The sequence below is a fragment of the Mustela nigripes genome, chromosome 2, assembly GCF_022355385.1.
Source record: "Mustela nigripes isolate SB6536 chromosome 2, MUSNIG.SB6536, whole genome shotgun sequence".
Lineage (NCBI taxonomy): Eukaryota > Metazoa > Chordata > Mammalia > Carnivora > Mustelidae > Mustela > Mustela nigripes.
Window position 1 is genome coordinate 169,449,427 of NC_081558.1, and position 21,444 is coordinate 169,470,870.

At 34.9% G+C, this 21,444-nt stretch overlaps 1 long non-coding RNA gene across 1 annotated transcript; it reads right to left on the reverse strand.

Moving 5' to 3' along the window:
• Positions 1-1,217: 1,217 nt before the first annotated feature.
• LOC132010223 (uncharacterized) lies at positions 1,218-14,092 on the reverse strand. The gene is made up of 4 exons (XR_009402200.1): positions 14,026-14,092; positions 4,728-4,862; positions 3,712-3,821; positions 1,218-1,264 (listed from the first exon to the last, which is right to left on the reverse strand). It is a non-coding gene; the product is annotated as an uncharacterized LOC132010223 (long non-coding RNA).
• Between the last annotated feature and the right edge of the window lie 7,352 nt (positions 14,093-21,444).

Sequence of the window (21,444 nt, forward strand, 5' to 3'; positions counted from 1 at the left end):
GCTTTGGGAGAAGGGGGTGGGATTATGGTCATTGGGGAGGGTATGTGCTTTGGTGAGTGCCGTGAAGTGTGTAAACCTGGTGATTCACAGACCTGTATCCCTGGGGATAAAAATATATGTTTATAAAAAATAAAAAATTAATAAAGACTAAAAAAAAAAAAAAAAAAGTTGAGGTTGACATTTTTCAGAACCAAACAGGAACAGGAGTGGAGTTCCTGACCTAGTCCAGCAGTATTGTTCATGGCTATAACCATGTTGTACATGTGTTTTCATAGCCTTGTTAGCTACTAACAGTGAGTCATGCTTGCAAATAAAGTAAATATTAATATGACTATGTTCATAGTATAGTTTAAACAAATCTTATGAGTAATCTCCTAAGAAATAGCAAGTTTAGGAAGTAAAATAAATCCTTACGTTGGCAATTTTGGCACATGATGCTATGTAGTGAGGGATGGTCAATTTGCTACGATTCAGAATGTTACCGTATTTGAATACAATCCAGTATTCTTCACTAGTGTTTACCATGTTTGAATATGTACTATATAGGCTACAGGGCTTTACAAATGCTACTAAATTTAAACTTACTTCATTTGTATTTGTAATAATTTGCTTATATACCCATAAAGACAATGAAGAATGTTGGAAATATTTTAAGGATCATTTATGATTCATAGAATTCCCGAGTATTCCAATTTCTCATTGGCAAATCCCAAAGATTTGTGATCTGTCAGGAATTTAGAAACATCACACCTTTCCTTTATACTGAAAGTTCTTGTAGTACCAATTGTGGGTGAGTGCTTTAAAAAAAATCAAAATTCTTCACACTCCTTTCAAGTGAGAAGGACTTGATGAATGAAGGCAGTGGGTTTTGGGAAGAGGGATGCCTGTGTGTTGTGAGGGCAGGAGCTGTGTTGACAGAGCATTGGTATTAGACCAAGTAGGAAACAGCTGCACAACTGTAGGAAAAGGTCTGCATGGGTGCAGACCCAAATGAAGAAACTGAGGCAGGAAAACACCAACCCGTCCTTCTGAATTCACAGAACTGAAAGAAAATATGTATAAGCTTTATCTCCTGGTGCTCCATTTAGTTGGCTTTTCTTTTCTCACCATTTCTATAATAAAGTAATCTTCAGTTCAAACCTCACAAGAGTGTCCTAACAAGAGTCCCTTTATGTGTTAAGAAAGAGGTGGCCATACCTGTAGCAGAGAAACATCCATCCATTCTTCGATGATGTTCCCTCTTCTCCATTGAGTTTGTAATTAACTTTTAATTAAAATTTTAATGAAATTTGAGATAGAGAATAAGAGTAGAGGTAATTAATATTTCATATTAAAAACATTAGTACAGAAAAAAAGTTGGTGAGTCTTATTTTCTTTTCTCAAATCCTGGCAATCAAGATAACCTACTGTGTTTATCTTGTCACCTTGTCCATCAAGAATCTGAACACTGAATACTACAATTAGTCACAGTAAATGTAGTTAGGCATTTGTTTAGTGTAACTGATTTACCCTCCTTTTCTTACATATTCTGATAGTTCTGCTTCCAGTGTTTATCACAGTTCTGTGGTTTATGCTAAGCCACCTCAGTGGGGTACAAGGAGTAGATGAGAACACACATTTGTTGAAAATGAAATATTCCATACTTTACTTAATACTCACAATAACCCTATGAGCTTTGTATGATTATTCCCATTTTGTGGACGATAAAACAGATTCAGATGGGTTTAATGCCTTTGGAAAGCAAATAAAAGCTAATTATCTATAAATTCAGAGCTGGGATTTAAACCTAGAAATTTCTTATTGCAAAGCCCATACTCTTTCCACAGTACCACAACACCATTTTCCTATCAGAGAATTAATGAAGGATATTTACCTGTTTGTGATTATGGTATTACTAGAGTCAACAAATGTACTCTCCTTCCCACACACTCCCACACTGTCCTATGCACACATCAAAAAATAGCTGAGCAAAGACAAAGTACAGGAAAAAACAAAACATTCACATAACTGGTTCTGAGCCCCTGCTTGACGCGTGCTAGAATGACATTTTTGTTCACTCTCAAATCAACCTAGGAAAGGATAAGTGGTCATTAGGCCAAGGGGACCATGCAAAGCAAGAAAGAGGGTGAGGGTCCCCCAGTTTATGCCTTCTGAAATCAGAGAGGGAGGACTAGGATGTGAGGTAATAACAGAGGTTTCCCTAAAATTTTGGCATATGAGAATACTGAAACCTTTTTGAATTTTCTCTACCAATGTTGTGAATCTACCCAAAAAGAGCAAAAATTGGAAATTTTACCACTCTATTGCTATCCTGCCAAAACTGAAAGTGATTATTAAACTTTGAGAGAGAACAATTAGAATGGGTGAATGTACAAAATTAAACTGTTGGTAAATAAGCCTGAAATGTAAGTTAAGGGACTATGAAATATAAATTTGCTACAAATGAAACTTCTCCAGGTTCTGACTAGTATAGTCTCTGTCTAGGGACTGGAGCGGAAAACACATTCACATATAGGTTCAATTATCCTTCACATTACTAGAAAGATACTCTAAGGTAGATACTAGAGCAACTTGCTAGCTATGATAATGGCACAATGAAAGCAAATGCTATTAAACAAAATGAAACATTATAACCTATTGTAATTAGAAAAGCACATTTTAAGTAATCCATAGAAGTTTTTAAAATGATAAAACTATTCTTATAGGACTTACAGCTCCATTTGTCCTTTCCCCCCGAGCTGGCAAACTCATCCAACTACTTATTTATTTATTAAAGTGTTTTAGTCAAGGGAGCAGCTCCATTGTCACATTTCATTAAAGGTGGTCTTGAGCTGAGCACAACAGAAGGAGGTCAACATAGCTCTGCAGAGCTCCCCTACAATTAGACACTCACTAAAATGAAATGATTCTGTCACTGATTAAATAGAATTTTATAACTAAATAGACTCCACTTACACTAGTCAAACTGATGGGCAAAAATACGTTCTTCTACCTTATTCAGCATTAGTAAGTCCCTGTTTGCCTTCCAGATTTTTCATCTTGCTGCTTTTAAACATTTTTTTTTTAATTTGTAATTTGTTTTCTCTATATCTAGAGCAATCATATATTTTTAAAGTACTCTATAAGGAAGGCTCAATCATTTTTTCCTGGTTCCTCTGAAAAGTGGTCAATATTATCCTTTCATTTCCAAGTGGAGAAGAGGGCACATGAAGTTTAAGAGAATTGATCAAGGTCCAGTTATAGGAATAATTTATGAATGGATGTTTTTAAAATTTTGGATGCTATAAAAAGAGTTTAAAAGAAAGCAATGTGTGAAATGAAGCTATTTGATTCTTCCTTTAATAAATATGGTTGGCATAATATCTCAGAACCAAGAAGCCGAAGACAGATACATGACAATGTGAAAAATATAGGATTAACAATCAAGTCAACTTCCAGCAACTTCAAAGAACAAAATGAAATGTAGTCCCTACCACACAGCCATGGTTTGATTTAGGAGCCACATACCCACATGGCTGCCATTTATGTATTTATGCATTTGATAGTTTTGCAAGTCAATGCATAGAATACATTATATATAACTTACATTGGTCTATCAATATTATCAGCTTTGGCACATAGAACCAGGGATTATTATTGAATTTTTTTTATTGTGAGGAATAATTAATAAAATGGTATACAATAAAGGACCTCACAGAAGCAGTGACTCACCCATCTAAATATGGACTTCATATTTCAGAATGATCTTCATTACGCATCTCAGAGAAGTCTTGTTGTGGATATCCTGTAAGACACTCTCAAACCAACCAGCCCCAATTCTTCTGTAAGCAAGTAAAGGCAACAAAGAGTTTTGTAAATTATTGACAGGGAGTTTTCAATGACTCTAATCCAGACACTGTTCAGCAATTCTATAGCTCAAGTTAAAACAAAACAAGGAAGAAAAAAAAAAAGGTCACGTAAGAAAAAGCAATGATAGAGTTTTTTAGATCATTCATTCATTTGTCTATTGTATTGTAAGCACAGACTAGGTGTCAGAGATAGCATGGAGAGAGACAACAGGTTGGTCTTGCCTTGCTGGGGCTTACCATTGATTGTCAGAGAAATACTCCTTAATTGCTTTTAGTTGTTTTTGAAATTGGGGATAGACAACAATATGTAACAAAGGCAAAATTTCCTTTGTAAGTCATCAGGTACTGAATCTCTGAATCCAGTCAGTATGATCTCTGGCAAGTTACTTAACTTCTATATCCTTAGGGTCCTCACAGTAAAATGAGAGAAATAATTGCACCTATCTTAAAGGGTTATTGTGAGATTAAATGAATAAACAATGTAAAACACAATGTAGAACAAACAATGTGTAGCATTTAGTAGGACTTAATAAACGTTAGCAATTTACTATTTTGGGAGTTATGATTTTTATTATAATTTTTCTAACTTGTATCCTTACGTGGTTAGAGAAAAACTCAGAAAAGACAGTAAATAACCTCAATGTCATAAAGCCCTGGCAAGTAAAGAGTGAGCTCATTAACAGAAACCCTAAGTCAGGGCTTTACAGTGTACAGGGTAAGTTTTACCCACGATAGAATTGGGCAGGTCTGCTCTGGATAACCGGTGGCCCTTAGCAGTCAAGAATTATTTGCATAGGGCACCCAGAAGCACTTTTAGGGGTAGAAAGTAACTGATCATTAAAAAGAGAGAGTTGAGCCCACAAATTTGGTTTAGCAGACCTTGCTGGTTTAGCCTAGCAAGGCTACTGGACTAAGAAAAGGACAGGGAGGTGATGCTGCGCAATGTAATTATCTTCTCAAATTGCTCTTCAGTCCCATCTTCAGGCTCTCAATCCAATCTTAGAATGAAGTATCCTAAAAGGAGGAGTAAAAATAAATCTTATCTCTCCAAGTTGGATCTCCATGAGAAAGTGCAAGGTGTCAGCATCATCAGCATCAGCAAATCCCTCTAAGACATGATGGGTACCATAAACAATATTAAAGTCCTGATGATGATTTTGGCCTGAGAGCCCACAGGAGTTCTTCACGATAAACCAGAGCTGAACAGGGCATCCCAGCAAAGACCATAGTGTGACCAAGAGCACTGGTTCCCAGAGGTCATATGAAACACATTTCTTAAGAAACCCAATACATTTGAGTGAAGAATCTAAGCATTTCTAGATTTTTCTGCAAAGCAGGCATTAGCTTATCCATAAAAATACTCATTTGTGTGTGTTACTTGATGCTATTGTGTGGTTTAGGGTAGTCTAACTCTATCGTCCTTTAAAAAGCACTTTAGAATTTTTTAATGGGTAGACATTTTAAAAATTATTATTAAAGTGTTTCAATTTCCAGCATTATTTTGGAAATAGCAATATTTTTCTCACTTATTTTCAATAAGAATAAACCTTACCTGGGAAGTAAAAAGTGTTTCATGTTATTTTTATAGAAGATAAGGCTTACCCTCATGTAGTAATTCCCTATCCTGCATCATTTTTTGCACACTGATAATACTACTTTTAATTTGGGCTGTGGTTTAGCAACTATAAGCACAAAAGATATTGCTTTCTAATACTTGTCTCCAGGGTAATATAAATTAATCCAGGATATAGACTCCATCCTTGAGCAAGAGATGGTTAATTCTAGGCTAGGGAAGTTTGAAAGTTAAAATTAGATACTCTCAGTTCAGTGCCTAGCTTTTGGTCTCCTGCCAAACTGAATGATTTTTTAAGTCAGTGAATTTTTAACAAACATGCTGAAACATAGTTCCCAGCAAGCAATGTCCTTCAAAAAAGTTCATATATTTGAGAACTAACTACTTATTTTGATGAAGGTTGTTACTTAAGCCTTGATTAGAATTAATTTTGAAATTTTTTCAGAGCTATTATATAAACTATACAAAATACCACATTCATCAATATAAATTATATGGTTCCATTCTGATCCTTAATCTAACAATTCTGTTTAGTCCAGAATCACTTTTAGCCTCTTCCTAAGCACAGAACCCACCAAAATAAGAATAATCTTCGCTGAAGTTTTTAGGAGGAAATTCCCTCAAGGACATGCCTAACAAAAGTTGCAACAAGGGGCGCCTGGGTGGCTCTGTGGGTTAAAGCCTCTGCCTTCAGCTCAGGTCATGATCCCAGAGTCCTGGGATTGAGCCTCACATCTGGGTCTCCGCTCCTTGGGGAGCCTGCTTTCTCTTCTCTCACTCTGCCTGCCTCTCTGCCTACTTGTGATCTCTGTCTGTCAAAAATAAATAAAATCTTAAAAAAAAAAAAAGTTGCAACAAGATCTTGAGCAGTAATAAAATAGTTACATATGTTAAAATCTCCTGATAAATTTTTTTAAAGATTTTATTTATTTATTTGACAGACAGAGATCACAAGTAGGCAGAGAAGCAGGCAGAGAGAGAGAGGAGGAAGCAGGCTCCATGCTGAGCAGAGAGAGCCCGATGCAGGGCCTGATCCCAGAACCCTGGGATCATGACCTGAGCTAAAGGCAGAGGCTTTAACCCACTGAGACACCCAGGTGCCCCTCTCCTGATAAATTTTAAAGAGACCACTTTCTCATTTGTACAAACTTAAATATATGCATTATAGAATTCATGTAATTTATAACTTTCTATCAGAAACATGAGCATCAGCAAGGTTACAAGAAGAAATTGTGTTTTGGAGTTAGTCATTTTGAAAATTATGACCAAACAATTCTAAAGATAGTCAATTACCTTATTTTAGCCTTTTGTAAAAACTTTTTTTTTTCCTGTGATTAAGCTTTGCAGTCAGATATTTTCAGGTAAAAGAAAAAGTCAAACTAATAGCATTCTATCAGCTCTAGGCTTCTCTCCACAGCCCTCTTCTTGGTTTCAGGTTTGGTATATTAGATTTTGCTAGTGGGTTCTCTGTACATTCTGGTCTTTCTAAGGTAAACTTGTCATTTCCTGGGTAGCTTGAGTTAGTTTTAAGTTTTATAGTTTTCTTTTATTTCTAAAAATCTTGACACAGAGAGACTCAAGTAGACTAAAAATCAAGCTATGAAAGTTATATTTTATCAATATATTAAATGAATTTCTCAATCAGTCTTAATGGGAACATGATTCCCTCAACTGGAATACAACATATGTACTGATCTATTTTAGTCAGTAAATTTAGAAAGTCGTATTTCTTATGAAAGCCACATTTTCTTAGAAAGAGACCCATTCACGAAGGACTTGAGAAGATGTTACTCCAAAGAAGATACACAAATGGCCAACAGGTACTGAAAAATTTGCTCAACATCCCTAATAATTATAGAAAGAAAGGCAAATCAAAATCAAAATGAGATATCACTTCCCATCTGTTAGAATGACAATTATCAAAAGACAGAGAGAACAAGTGCTGGCAAGGTTGTGAAGAAAGGGGAGCCCCTGTGCTCTCTTGGTGGAAATGTAAATTGGTGTAGACACTATGGGAAAGAGTATGGAGGTTCCTCAAAAAATTAAAAATAGAACTACCATATGATCCAGAAATCCCACTTCTAGGTCTATATCCAAAGAAAATGAAATTATTATCTCAAAAATAAATCTGCACCTCCATGTTCATTGCAACATTATTCATAATAGCCATGATATGAAAACAATCTAAGTGTACATCAGTGGATGAACTTTAGAGATAGATAGATACAGATATAATCATGTATAATGAAATATTGTTCAACAATAAAAATGAATTATATAGGGGCACCTGGGTGGCTCAGTGGGTTAAAGCCTCTGCTTTCGGCTCAGGCCATGGTCCCAGGGTCCTGGGATTGAGCCCCACCTGGGCTCTCTGCTCGGCAGGGAGCCTGCTTCCCTCTCTCTATGCCTGCCTCTCTGCCTGCTTGTGATCTCTGTCAAATAAATTAAAAAAAAAAATTTTAATGAATTATATATAATTATATATATAATGAAATATTATTGAATAATAAAAAAGTAGAAAATCTTGCCATTTATAACAGCCTGCGTGAACTTAGAGAGCATTATGTAAAGTAAGACAAAGACAGCTACTATATGCTCTCACTTATATGTGGAACCTAAAACACACACACTCATACACATACAAAATCAAGTTCATAGAAACAGAAGTTGGATTTGGTGGTTGCCAGGAGGAGGGGGTTGAGGATGGGGAGATGGGTGAAGATGGTCAAAGGGTTCAAACTTCCAGTTATAAGATGACTAGGTTTTGGGGATCTAATATACAACATGGTAAATATAATTAACAATACCATATTATATACTTGAAAGTTGCTAATGGATCTTAAAATAGATCTTAAATAGAACTTTAAAAGTTCTTAACAAACAAACAAAAAAACATAGTAACTCTGTGGACTGATGGATATATTAACCAACCTTATTGTGGTAAACATCTCACAATTTATATGTATATCAAATCACCATGTTGTACACCTTAAACTTATGTAATGTTACATGTCGATTATATCTCATCAAAGCTGGAGGAGGAAAGTAAGTAAGAAAGGGGAACCTTCATGTGCAATGAGGAGAAATAATAACTTAAGCATCTGGCACAGTCCTTGCATCATACTGCTTGTGATAAAGTTTTATCACAAATACCAAGATCACCACCATCTGCCCATGAAAGTCAGTGGATTCTGGCTGCACACACAAAAGCAGAGGATGGCCACATCAGGGCTAATCTACTATTGACATATGGAAGATGCATGAATGCAGCCCCTTGATGATCAAGAAGGAAGCAGGAGCTGGAAGACTACCAAAAGCAAACAGCTTTCCCTCGCTCTGCAGGCATCAACGCAAAATAAATCACTCCTGAGATGGTGATTAATGTTTTATATTTGTCTACTTCTCCTTCCAATAAAATTAAATTAACATACATCTAGTTACTTATGAGACCAAGTTCTTACTGCCTTCTCCAAGGCTAGTTTACTATTTATGAATGTGGTTAGTTGTTGTGCTTTTTGCATCTCTTTAATGGCCTTGATAATGGTAAAGACATTAGTAGTCATTGTGTTTCCTCCATTTACTGGTCTTTATCTTAGACTCCCCTGGGGTGGGGTGTGTGGTCATCTGACAGACCCATTCTTGTGCTTCCCACTCTGTTTGCTTCCAATGGCTGATGAGGTATAGTTCCTACTGCTTCTAACAGAGCAGCTCCACATGAGCTGTGCTATTCTCAGCTGACATGTCGATCTGGAGCTGAACTTGTATAAATATCTAGTGTAGAATGTCAAGAACTATTCTGCCTCATACCTTTACATAGCTTCAAACACTCTCATTTCACCTACTTGATATTGGCATTGAATCATAACTCACCTTCACCAAATACTCAATCAGGACTGGATTTTGTTTGCATATTTCCATACCGAAATGGTGATGTGTAGATGTCCTCAATGTTAATAATGGCCATGAGCCTTATTCCTTGGTTCTCTGTCTGGAGTGTTTGAGGTAATGATGTAAGTAATGTGAAAAAATGATGTTAAAATACAAGTCTGGCAAAGTCCCAGGTCCTTTCCTCCATATCTCAGTGATCTAGTTATGATCTTCACTCTCTCTAAATCTTGGTTTCTTCATCTATAAAATAATTGTCTGCCTTATAGTGTGGTTCTGGTATGAACCAAGATCATTCAGATAAAATACCTAATACATGGTAAACACTTGACAAATTGCAGCCACCATTAAACATTTTTAATCTCACAACTCCTAATATATTAATACATTGAAAAATTCTAGAAAATTAATTTTATAGCTTCTAATATATTGATAAATTAGTAAACTCTATAACTTTAATTCATCATGCTAAATATATGATATGTGAATTCATTTTGTATTTCCTCAACAGTCACTTAATTTACACAAAAATTAATTAAGATTGAATTTTCCTGAATGTGCTTTTAGAAGATAATGGATAGTAGGTATAATGGGGCAGAGAATAGAAACAACTCATAATAAAACATAATTCGCAGATATATCTAGGTGTCATCAACACACGAGTCCCACAAATGCTCAGTTTTATAAAATCCAACCATGACTTAGAACCCATTATGGTGGCAATATATGCATAGTCATTGTAAGCAGAGGATCAAGCTTCTAATTTCATATTAATTCTAACATGTTTGCTTCTCTATCAATTTAAGATATATTTTTATATTTTCAGGTACCAGATTTCAATAATATTAGGTTTTACAAAGTTTCCTATCTTTATCCTTCTGTAATATTGAGATTTACTTATGATATTATAAATAATGTAAATAAACATAATTATCATATATGTATATATAATCTATACATAATAATTTGTGCTAATTGAAACACATTGCAGACTGTCAATATAATACATGCACATGAGGTAATTTTTATTAATTTTTTGAAATTGTGAAAAATAATATTTTTTGTACAAAAGAAGGAAGCAGTCAGTAGGTTGACATTCCAATCCCTTCTTCCAGCATATTCTCAGGGCATTTTGAATAGGAGACTGCTATATTCCTCCAGAAAGCTTTTCTTTTTTGGGATATCTTTCCTCCAACTTATGCAGCAACTTAGCTAAAAATATAAGACTATGGACATAAGTTTAAGGAACAACAGCTTAGTAACGAGATAGTTTGAGACAATGCTCAGGAAGAGATGAACAATTCTCCTGTTTTATTTATGTTTCGTTTTCTTTTGTTTGTTTTTTTTGAGTATAGTTGATGCACAATGTTACATTGGTTTCAGGCGTACAGTATAGTGATCTGATGAGTCTCCATGTTGTACTGTGCTCACCACAAATGTAGCTGCCTCCTGTCATCATACAACGCTATGATAATGCCACTGACTATATTCCCTATGCTGGACCTTTTATTCTCATGACTTTCTCATTCTATAACGGGAAGCCTGTATTTCTCATTCCCCTTCACCCTTTTTGCTCATCTCCTATCTCCTTTCCCTTTGACAACTATTGTTTTTTTTCTCCGTATTTATAGGCTTGACTCTTTTTTCTTTGTTTATTCATTTGTTTTGTTTTTTAGATTCCACATGTAAGTGAAATCGCATGGTCTTTGTCTTTTTCTATCTAACTTATTTCATCTAACATAATACTCTCTAGGTCCATCCACATTGTCACAAATGTCAAAATCTTTTTATGGCTAAATAATAGTCCATCATATACATGCATACACATACACACACGGACACCACATCTTTATGCATTCATCTTTATCCATTCAGCTACAACTGTCAAGATATGGGAGCAAACCCAGTGTCTAGTTCTCCCATTTGGAATGAAGGCTAAAGATCCTCCTGAATCAAATTTCATTCCAAAGATAGTACGAGCCTTTGCCTACCAAGGAGCTACACATCTCTGACTTTGGTGAAGAATGGTAGCTATTGATACGCAGACAATGGGCATTATCAGAGAGTGGTGACTTGGTGAAAGAATAGATATATGGACTAGGAAGAGGACAAAACGACAGCAGTAGGGAAGAGGAAAGTGAGCTTTTTCAATGATTCTGTTCTGTGGTAAATTTCAAAAAAAAAGATTGTCTCTATATCAGCACTACATTTGAGTTGCTATGAAATATGAACGGTGTCTCAGCATATGAAGTAAGACATATATTCTCATCTCTAAGGCCTAATTGGCATGGTATAGTTGTTTACTTACAATACGACAGTCAAGTGAGAAATGATGGTAGTGGAACCTGACATAAAACCTACAGAACTGGACAGGCATGGAAATAAGCTTTCAGAGTCTGGGAAGGCAAAACACAGTGGCCAAGGAATCATGCAGTTGTAAGCACAACTGGGTAATTAACAAGCCTTCAATTTCTAAGGGGTATAAAATATGCCAAGAGGCAGGTGAAAAACAGCAATGAGAGAACCCAAGTGGTAGTGATACCCTAAAATCCTCATTGACAATAGACATCAGGACAGGTTGCTGGATGTTAAGAGCTGACCTTCTACCCCAGGACAGAAGTGAGGCTCCCAGGCTTAAAAGGATCTTTGGGGAAGATGCAGGATTTTAGTGTAAAACATGAAATGGCAATCTTCCAGAAGCCCAGGATTATAAATGGATGCACAAAAAGCGATCCTGCCTTCAGTAAATCAGGCATAACAGACCTATTCTCTGTCGGAGGGAACTGTGATGTAAGAGTTATATGAAAGTCCCAGTAATCAGAAAAAGGACACATGTTCCAGATGAGTTTCCCAGCAAGAATGGTTCAGTGACTGCACCCTCAGTCAAAAGATAAGGAAGGTGAGTCATAGCAAAGTCTCAGCCAAAGTAGAATAGATAGAATGGAGCTTCATAAATTCTTTCCTTATTACCACATGCTTACCAAGCAAGGAATTAGGATATGGTTTATCTGGGAAGAGAGGCATGGTATCTAGGGTTTGAACAACCTGAGGAAATGGGGTGAATCATCTGAATTCTACAAGTGGCAAGATCCAGTGAGTTCACCAGTAGAGAAGCTAGGTGAGCAGAGACCGGAAGATTGAAAAGTGAGTAAATATCAAGGGTGTGACAACTACATAGAGAAAGTGTGTGAGGAATATACTATATAAACTGGGAATATTGGATAGAACGGTGGGTTCGTGCAAGTTGGGAGGAGAAAACCCAAAGGAAACTGAGTCCCCCAAAATAAGCAGAGCTTCAGAACTTCAGTGGTTCTCAAGATAAGTCAAGGCAGACCTCTGCAATGAGGATGGATATGGCATGAACACATTCTCAAAAATCTGCTTAAGAGCTATGGCACGAAAGTAGTGCCCCTTCCCTTCCAGGAACCTTTACAAATTATCCAAAGCCTGCTTCTTGGTTAAACTCTGGTTATCACCTCCCCAGTTTACAATGAAATTAGAGCTTTACCATATTCTCAGGGTCTCCTTGGTGTGACACTGTGTGTGTGTGTGTGTGTGTGTGTGTGTAAAACTGGAGAGAGAAGAAGCAGAGAAAGGCTAGGTAAATTGAAGACTGCCGCTGTATGTAGGATTTTATCTTCTTTAATTTTTGACAATACATTAATCCTATTTATAGAAGTTATCTTGTGTATTGACAGTTTTATGTCAATATTAATGATCAGAGAAACAAAACCATGCTTGAGGGTGGAGCCTGAAAGGCTGTGAAGAAACCAAAGTGGGCACCACCACAGAAGCATTTCGGAAGGAAGAGAACTTCACTGTATTTCAGTGAAGTGCTTATCTGATTTGCCTCTTCTAATTAAAGCACTGAGAAGAAATAGCATTTTTTTTCCAAATTTCTGAGCCCTCATAACTAATAATGCCATGTTAATTATCATTTGAGAAGACAGAAAAACATTTAAGACTCAGTGCTTTTTTTTTCTAACTTAAATTTGTCATTGTTCAAAGGTATCTTTATTTTTATCTATACTGATATTTATTTTTGATATATTATGTCCTTCCTTTAAAATAAAACTATTATGGGTTTTATCAATATTTGCTAATGTGCTGCTGACCATCAAGAAATTAATTAAGTTCACCTGTTTACGCAGGCTATTTTTTCTTTAGAAACTATGGTGTGTCACTGAAAGAATGTTTAAAATAATAGATTTGTGAAAATGTAACAAAAAGGAGACCAAGTTTAGAAATGGAAAAGCCTATTTATTTTAAGGAGAAATGTGAAGAGGGATAAGAAAAACAATTATTGCAGTGATGATCTACAGGAAACTGCTATATTCTTCTAATTTAAAACAAATAAATATGCATCTAGTCATAGTGTAATCTGGAATGAGAAGAGGATCTTAGGAGAGAGACTGCAGCTAATGCTATATTCCTTCTAAAGAACTTAGAAAAAGTTGGAAGTGCATACTTAAATATATCAGTCTACATAACAGAAACTAGATCAGAATCTTATGCTTCCTGGAACTGTAAAGTCTCTAATAACACATTTCAGAGAAGAGAATCAAAATGAAACCACACCAGAAAAGGCATATAAGAACTTAATTCACATTAAAGTGTAAAAACAAGAACTGAATGAAGGAGCTTAAAGGAGTAATGAAAACAGAACCTCTACCAAAAGCAAGAGAAGGAAGAATTTTTTGTCAAGGCAAATTCACCTACTTTTACTTATCATTTTGCCCCACGTGGCCCAGATGACCTGAAACTCAGGGATCTTGAGGAGCAATCTGCAATAAGGGTAGACACAATTCACAATGGTTAGATATCTTAACTGCAAATGAGTAATGTTATTTCTGCCCACATATTTATTATTCATTGTCTCTTAACCATGGTAAGTATAAAATCTATCTCTGACATGAAAATATATTTTGTTTATTTTTTAGTAAATACTTCTTACTGTAAAATTCCTAATAAGAAGTTTAGCAGAATTATAGGGTTCAACTTATAGCCATACCAAACTTGAATACACGGCATTTGTATTTTTGTAAGCAATTTAATGTCAAGAGAAGTTTACAATGGCTTCTCAATGAAATGTACATTAGACTTTCCCCACAGGCACAAGGGTAAATTAGGTTGAACAAGGAAATTAGTGGAAAAATAGAGTACAAGTAAATATGAGAAATGTGACTTGTAAAAGTATTAATCTTATTTTCCATGATGCATGGCAACAATTTACTTGCTGAAATAATTGGTCAAGGAATTTGTAAAATGATAAATTTTATTTAAAACTAACAAATAGTTTGAATTATATTGAATTTTGTAGTTGTTCCTTTTTTGGTGGCATACACAAGCAACCAAATCACAGTCTTTATTTCTTAGATAACCCTGATGAATTCTCTTATTTGAGCCTCTTTGCTGCAGAAGGCTTATATAGAATTAGCTAGTAACATGACACAGATTCTACCCAATCATTTTACTAATGGGTATTGACTGGGATGATGTCTGTGTTGCCATATCCTTTAGAGAAAGATTATACCATGACAAGCATGTGTAAGATTTAGATTATTCTTATTTTTGGCTACAAGCATAGTCATCTAGCTTAGCTGCTAAAATACTCAATTCAGACAATTTCTTAGTAGTCACTAAGTAAGGATTCCGAGTTTTCTACTAGCTGTGGGTTGTACGAATCTTGAGGATATTATTGATACTTGTCTATCAAGTATCATTGATAAATTATTGATATTTGTTTTCAATATATTGAAGCTTATTGATACTTGTTTTCTAATGGAAGATATGCCTCTTGATCAAAAAGGAGAAATTGGATTAAGCCACCAAAGAGGAATGAAATAAAGAATAGTTCTCCAGTGATATCTAAGTCCCCCATGAAATGAATCACTGTCCGTGAGGAGCTTGAAGACAATGTGGTTAGTAAATGAATGAATACGGACAATTCTATCAGCAGTGTCAACTCAGGTCAAGTCTTCCAACATAAAGAGTATTTGTAGAAATAATAGCTATGTTTACAAACCTAGACAACCTCCTTTCCATCTTTTACACCAGCTTCCTTATCTGGAAAATCCAAGTGATGGTAGAACTACTGTAGGTCTTAGAAAGGTTCCAATCAGTGGTAGTTATGTATAGAGAATTAAGACAAATATAAGTGGCAAAAGGAAGAAAAGATTTAGGAAAAATTTTACTAGGCAATAAAAAGTATAAATCTAAAGAGTTAGTAATATCAATAAAATAGAGAAAATATAGAAAAATAGTAGTTAAGGAGAATTGAAAAAGTCTGAAATGCAAGTTTCCATGTTTAAAGTGAAATTTTTTTCACCTCTGATCTCAAGCCCAGGCTCACAAGGATACATGAGGGTGGAAAGTATGTGGTAATGGAAAACTAAGTGGCATTAACTCGTGTAACAGAGCCAAGGACAAAATCAGAAGGATGTATCACTCATCTGTTTCTCTGACTGTAAGAACAGAGGTCAATTAATCACTCGACAAATATTTAATGACTACCCACTGTGTGTTCAGCAGTAGATCACTACCTACTCTAATTTTAACTCCTATTCTATTGGAGACAAATAAGATTCTCTTTCTGCTGAATGTGGATAAATTTATATAGTTATAACTACAGGAAGAATGAAACTATAGGCTCTTTTCTTCAGCCCACATCTGATGTGATTTAACCTTTGTGTTGTCTCTTTCATTCAGAATCCCAGTGTTACATAGTGTGCCTTAATAACATATGGCTAGTAGAAAGAGTGCATCTATGTTTCAGTATTCTATTCAATAAAGAAAAGTCCATTTATGGCTCAAAGATAATCTAACACTGGACTGCAGTGTTTGGTTTTTAGCTTTGTTATGACAACTACTCTTCATTGTGAAAAGGAAAAGAAAATCTCAAAAAAAAAAATCTCTTGCTGAATTATAAATGAGAATAATTCATTCCCAATTATTTCCTTTCTGAATATAGTGACTTATGGGAATAACAAAAAGTATCCACCTGGCTTATATTCGCTATGGATAAAATTAAATAGATCCATTTCAAGGTCGATTTTCCCATGATACCGGTTGAGGGACAATGCAAATCTTCCTGCTAAGTGGTCACCAAGACTGTAAGATTGAAAAAGAATAAAAATTACTGGGGCGCCTAGGTGGCTCAGTCATTAAGCATCTGCCTTTGGCTCAGGTCATGATCCCAAAGTCCTGGACTCAAGCCCCACATAGGGTTCCCTGCTCCACAGGAAGCCTGCTTCTCCCTCTCCAGCTTACCCTGCTTGTATTCCCTCTCTCACTGGCTTTCTCTCTCTCTCTGTCAAATAAAGAAATAAAATCTTTAAAAAAAAAAAAAAGAATAAAATTATCCACAACATGAAATAATATTTCTTAAAATGCAGAAGTTGAAACTAATGTCTAAAAAAGTTATGGAAGTGAAGAAAACAATGGACAATATAGTGTTTTATTTAAAAAGCCAAAAGTTATTGGTCAGTTATGTTAATGGACATTGCTAATGGACAGAAATTAAGACAGGTTAGAAAATTTTTTTAAAAAAATGTCCTTTGTAGATTCAAAGCACACCTCAGTTAATTAAGTCAGATGAAAGGAGAAAAGAATTTCAAAAGTGATCTTATGACAAATATTTAAATTAAATACCTCACCCTTCCTTGAACTTATTATTTACCTAAATTTAAACCAGCTTTCTCTAAGTGGAATAAAGCTGCATACTGAGAGAATTTACAGAAAATTTAAACCCAAAACATTTTCCATTAGAAATAGTTGGCAAAAAGTGAGGACAAAGATTTTTTGACCACTATAAAATATAGAACTCAGCTTAGATTAAACTTCAAACCATCCTAAATCTAGAGAAATATAATGAAGAAGATAAGTAAACCAGATATCCAACTTAGCTAACTCCCTCACCATTTACAAGCCTTTATTCCTAACTCACCTTCACTGCAAGGCCAATGGTAACCACCAAAATTAATGCTATAATTTGCCCCCTTCCTGGCATCCCAATTATTTTATCTGATGTTCTGTTTTCTTTCTTTCATAGCATTTGAGAATTAAGACCATCTGCATTCACAGAGCTTTACCTATGAGAACTGAGACCTGAAGCCCCAATATGAACATGCCACAGGACATTTTTGTCCCAGAAGATAAGACTTTAATCTAATAGTAGCTTCACTCTTTGCTTCAGAAAATACAAACAAGCTAAACCAGATAGTACTCATCTGGACAATTACCTTTCCTGTCAGGCAATAGACTGTTCATACTTACCAAACCACAGTTTACTTCTCAAGAATCCTTCCACTGATTCTGTTACAAACTCTTTCCAATCCCAGTGGATTTTCCACTTTGAAAGATACATCGTAAACCACTTGATTCCAGGCCCCAAACATGATAAACACCCTTTAAGGATCTTATCTTTGTGACACTAATAAAACTCTGTCACAGTAGTGGTCTCCCTTACTACAGTAGATCAAATAAACTTTATTTTGCTTAATCAACAGATTTTCTGGTAGTTGAGTCAGGAGTCAACACATTTATCACTTCCAGAATACTATGCATTACTTACTTTCCATGTTTATTGCATATTTTAGATCTCCTCCAACTAGAAAGTGAGTTCCATGAGACAGATATATTTATTTTCTTCACTGACATCTTCCAAATATCTAGAACAGTGTCTGCAACTTACTCGACACATGTTTGTTGACCAAATGAATAAAAGAATGAATAAATGAATGAACGACGTACAGAACATTTCACCAAGTAGCAGAATTATCATTCTTCTCAATCACACACAGAACATGCTCCAGGATAGATCACATGTTAGGTCACAAAACTAATCTTAACATATTTAAGACAGAAATCAAACCAAGTATATTTTCCAACCACAATGGAATGAAACTAAATCAATAGCAGAAGAAAAACTGGAAAATTCACACAAGTGTGGAACTTAAACCACATCTTAAACAACCAATGGGTAAAAGAGGAAGTAAAAGGGAAATTAGAAAACATATTGAGACAAATGGAAACAAACAAACAAATAACTTACCAAAACTTACGCAATGCATTAAAAGTGATACTAAGAGGGAAGCTTTAGTGATGTGTCTACATTAAATAAGAAGAAAGATCTCAAAAAAACAACTTAACTTTTTACCTCAATGAACCATAAAGAGAAGAACAAACTAAGCCCAAAGTTATCAGAAGGAAAATAATAATAAAGACTTGAGCAGAAATAGATGAAATAGAGAATAGAAAATAAGAAAAATTTGACAAAATGAAGAGGTAGCCTTTTGAAAACATAAAAAAAATTGACAAGTTGGACTTACTAAGAAAAAAGAGAGAATTTAAATAAGTAAAATCAGAAATTAAAGATGTCACAGAAATAGAAAGGATCATAAGAGACTATGAAAAACTACTCTGATGAATAGGATAACATAAAAGAAATGGATAAATTCCCAGACATTACAATTTAACAACACTGAATCATGAAGAAAGTGAAAGTCTGAACAGATCTATAGCTAAAATGGAGACTGAATCAATAATTTAGAAACTCCCAACAAAGAAAAAGCCTAGGACTAGATGGTTTCAATGGTGAATTCTATCACACATTTAAAGAAGAATTGATACCCATCTTTCTCAAACTCTTAAAAAAAAAAAAAGCTAAAGAGATGGAAACACTTTCAAATTCATTTTATGAAGCCAGCCTTACCCTGTTACTAAAACCAGACAAAGACAGGACAGATACCACAAGAAAACTACAGACCAATATCCCTGATGAACATAGATGCAAAAATCCTCAATAAAATACTAGCAAACTGAGTTCAACAGCATGTTTAAAAGATAATACACCATAAGCAGGTGAGATTTATCCCTGCAAAGGATGGCTCTACATAAGAAAATCAATTAATATGATATCCCATATTAAAAGAATGAAGGGAAAAAAATCAGATGGCCCTTTCTCAATAGATATAGAAAGTGTTTGACAGAATTCAATGCCCTTTCGTAATAAAACCTCTCAACAAACTGAGGAAAGAAGAAAATTACCCTTGACCTAACAAACACTATATATGGAAATGTTATGGTTAGTTCTATACTCAATAGTGAAAACTTAAAGCTTTTCCTCCAAGATCAGGAACTAATCAAGGATATCCACTCTTGCCATTTCTATTAAATATGGTACTTGAAGTCTTAGCCACAGCAATTAGTCAAGAAACAGAAACAGAAGCCATCAAAACTGGAAAGGAAGAAGTAAAACTGTCTGTTTATAGATGACATGGTCTTATATGTAGAAAAGCCTAAAAACTTCATAAAAAATCTTTGGAATAAATGGATTTAATAAATTTAGAGGACACAAACTACAGATGAAAAACAGGAACTACCTGAAAAGAAAATTAAGGAAACAATCCTATTTACAATAGCATTAAAAAGAAGAAAATATTTAGTAATAAATTTAATTCATGAAAGATGAGATGAAAGAAAACTATAAAACATTGATGAAAAATTAAAGATACAGATAAATGGAAACATTAAATGTGTTCATGGATTAGAAGACTTAATAATGTTAAACATTTTAAGTGTTAACATTTTAAGTGTTGACATTTTAACATGTCTACACTGGGACGCCTGGGTGGCTCAGTTGGTTAGATGACTGCCTTCGGTGCAGGTCATGATCCTGGAGTCCCGGGATCGAGTCCCACATCGGGCTCTTAGCTCCACCGGGAGTCTGCTTCTCTCTCTGACCTTCTCCTCGCTCATGATCTCTCTCACTGTCTCTCTCTCAAATAAATAAATAAAAAATCTTTAAAGAAAAAAAAAATAAAAAAAAATAAATAACCTGTCTACACTGTCCAAAGCAATCTAGAGATGGAATTCCTATCAAATTCCAAATGAGATTTTTTTACAAAAATGGAAAAGACAATTCTAAAATTCATATGAATTCATAAAGGACCCTGAAAAACTAAAAAACCTTAAGAAAGAACAAAATTGGAGTCATCAAACTTTGTGATTTCAAAATATATTACAAAGCGACAGTAATTAAAACATAGACATATAAACCAATGGAACAGAATAGAGAGTCCAAAAATAAATCCATGCATATACAGTTAAATGATTTTCCAACAAGGGTGCCAAAAATAGATAATGGAGAAAGGATAGTCTCATCAACAAATGGTGTTAGGAAAACTGGATATTCACATGTGAAAGAATAAAATTGGACTTTTATCTTACACCACATATAAAAATTAACTCCAAATGGATTACATTTCAGTAAGACCTGAAATCATAAAACCCCCTAGAAGAAAATGGAAAAAGCTTCAGGACTTTGGTCTTGACAGTGGTTTCATGGATATGACAACAAAAGTTCAGGTAACAAAAGAAAAAAATAGACAAGTAGGACAAACAAACCAACAAAAACCTACGAGGGTGAGAAGGCAATCTATCAAATAGGAAAAAATATTTGCAGATCATATATCTGATAAAGGATTAACTTCCAAAAATATAGAAGGAATTTTTACAATTCAATAACAAAACAACAACAATAAAACCTAAAAACTTGATTTTTCTAATGAACAAAGGCCTTGAATAGACATTCCTCCAAAGAAGACAAATAAGTATATGAAAAGACAGTCAACTACACTAATCTTCAGGGGAATATAAATCAAAACCACAATAGGATACGGCTTCACACCTGTCAGGATGATCAAAAAGCAAGTGTTGGCAAGATTGTGAAGATATATGACCCCTCACATGGTATAAGTCATAATGTAAAATGGTGCGACCATTACTGATATAGTAAGAACATTTCTTTACAAATTAAAAATAGAATTACCATATGATCCATCAATATCACTTCTGGTATTCATCCAAAAGTATCAAAATCAGATGTCAAAGAGATAATAGTATGCCTATGTTCATTGCAGCACTATTCACAATAGTCAAGATGAGGCAACAACCTAAATGCCCATCAACAAATGAATGGATAAAGAAAATGTGGTATTCACATGCAATGAAAAACTATTCAGGATCAATAAAGAAAGTTCTGGGGGTGCCTGGGTGGCTCAGTGGCTTAAAGCCTCTGCCTTGGGCTCAGGTCATGATCTCAGGGTCCTGGGATCCAGTCCCACATTGGGCTCTCTG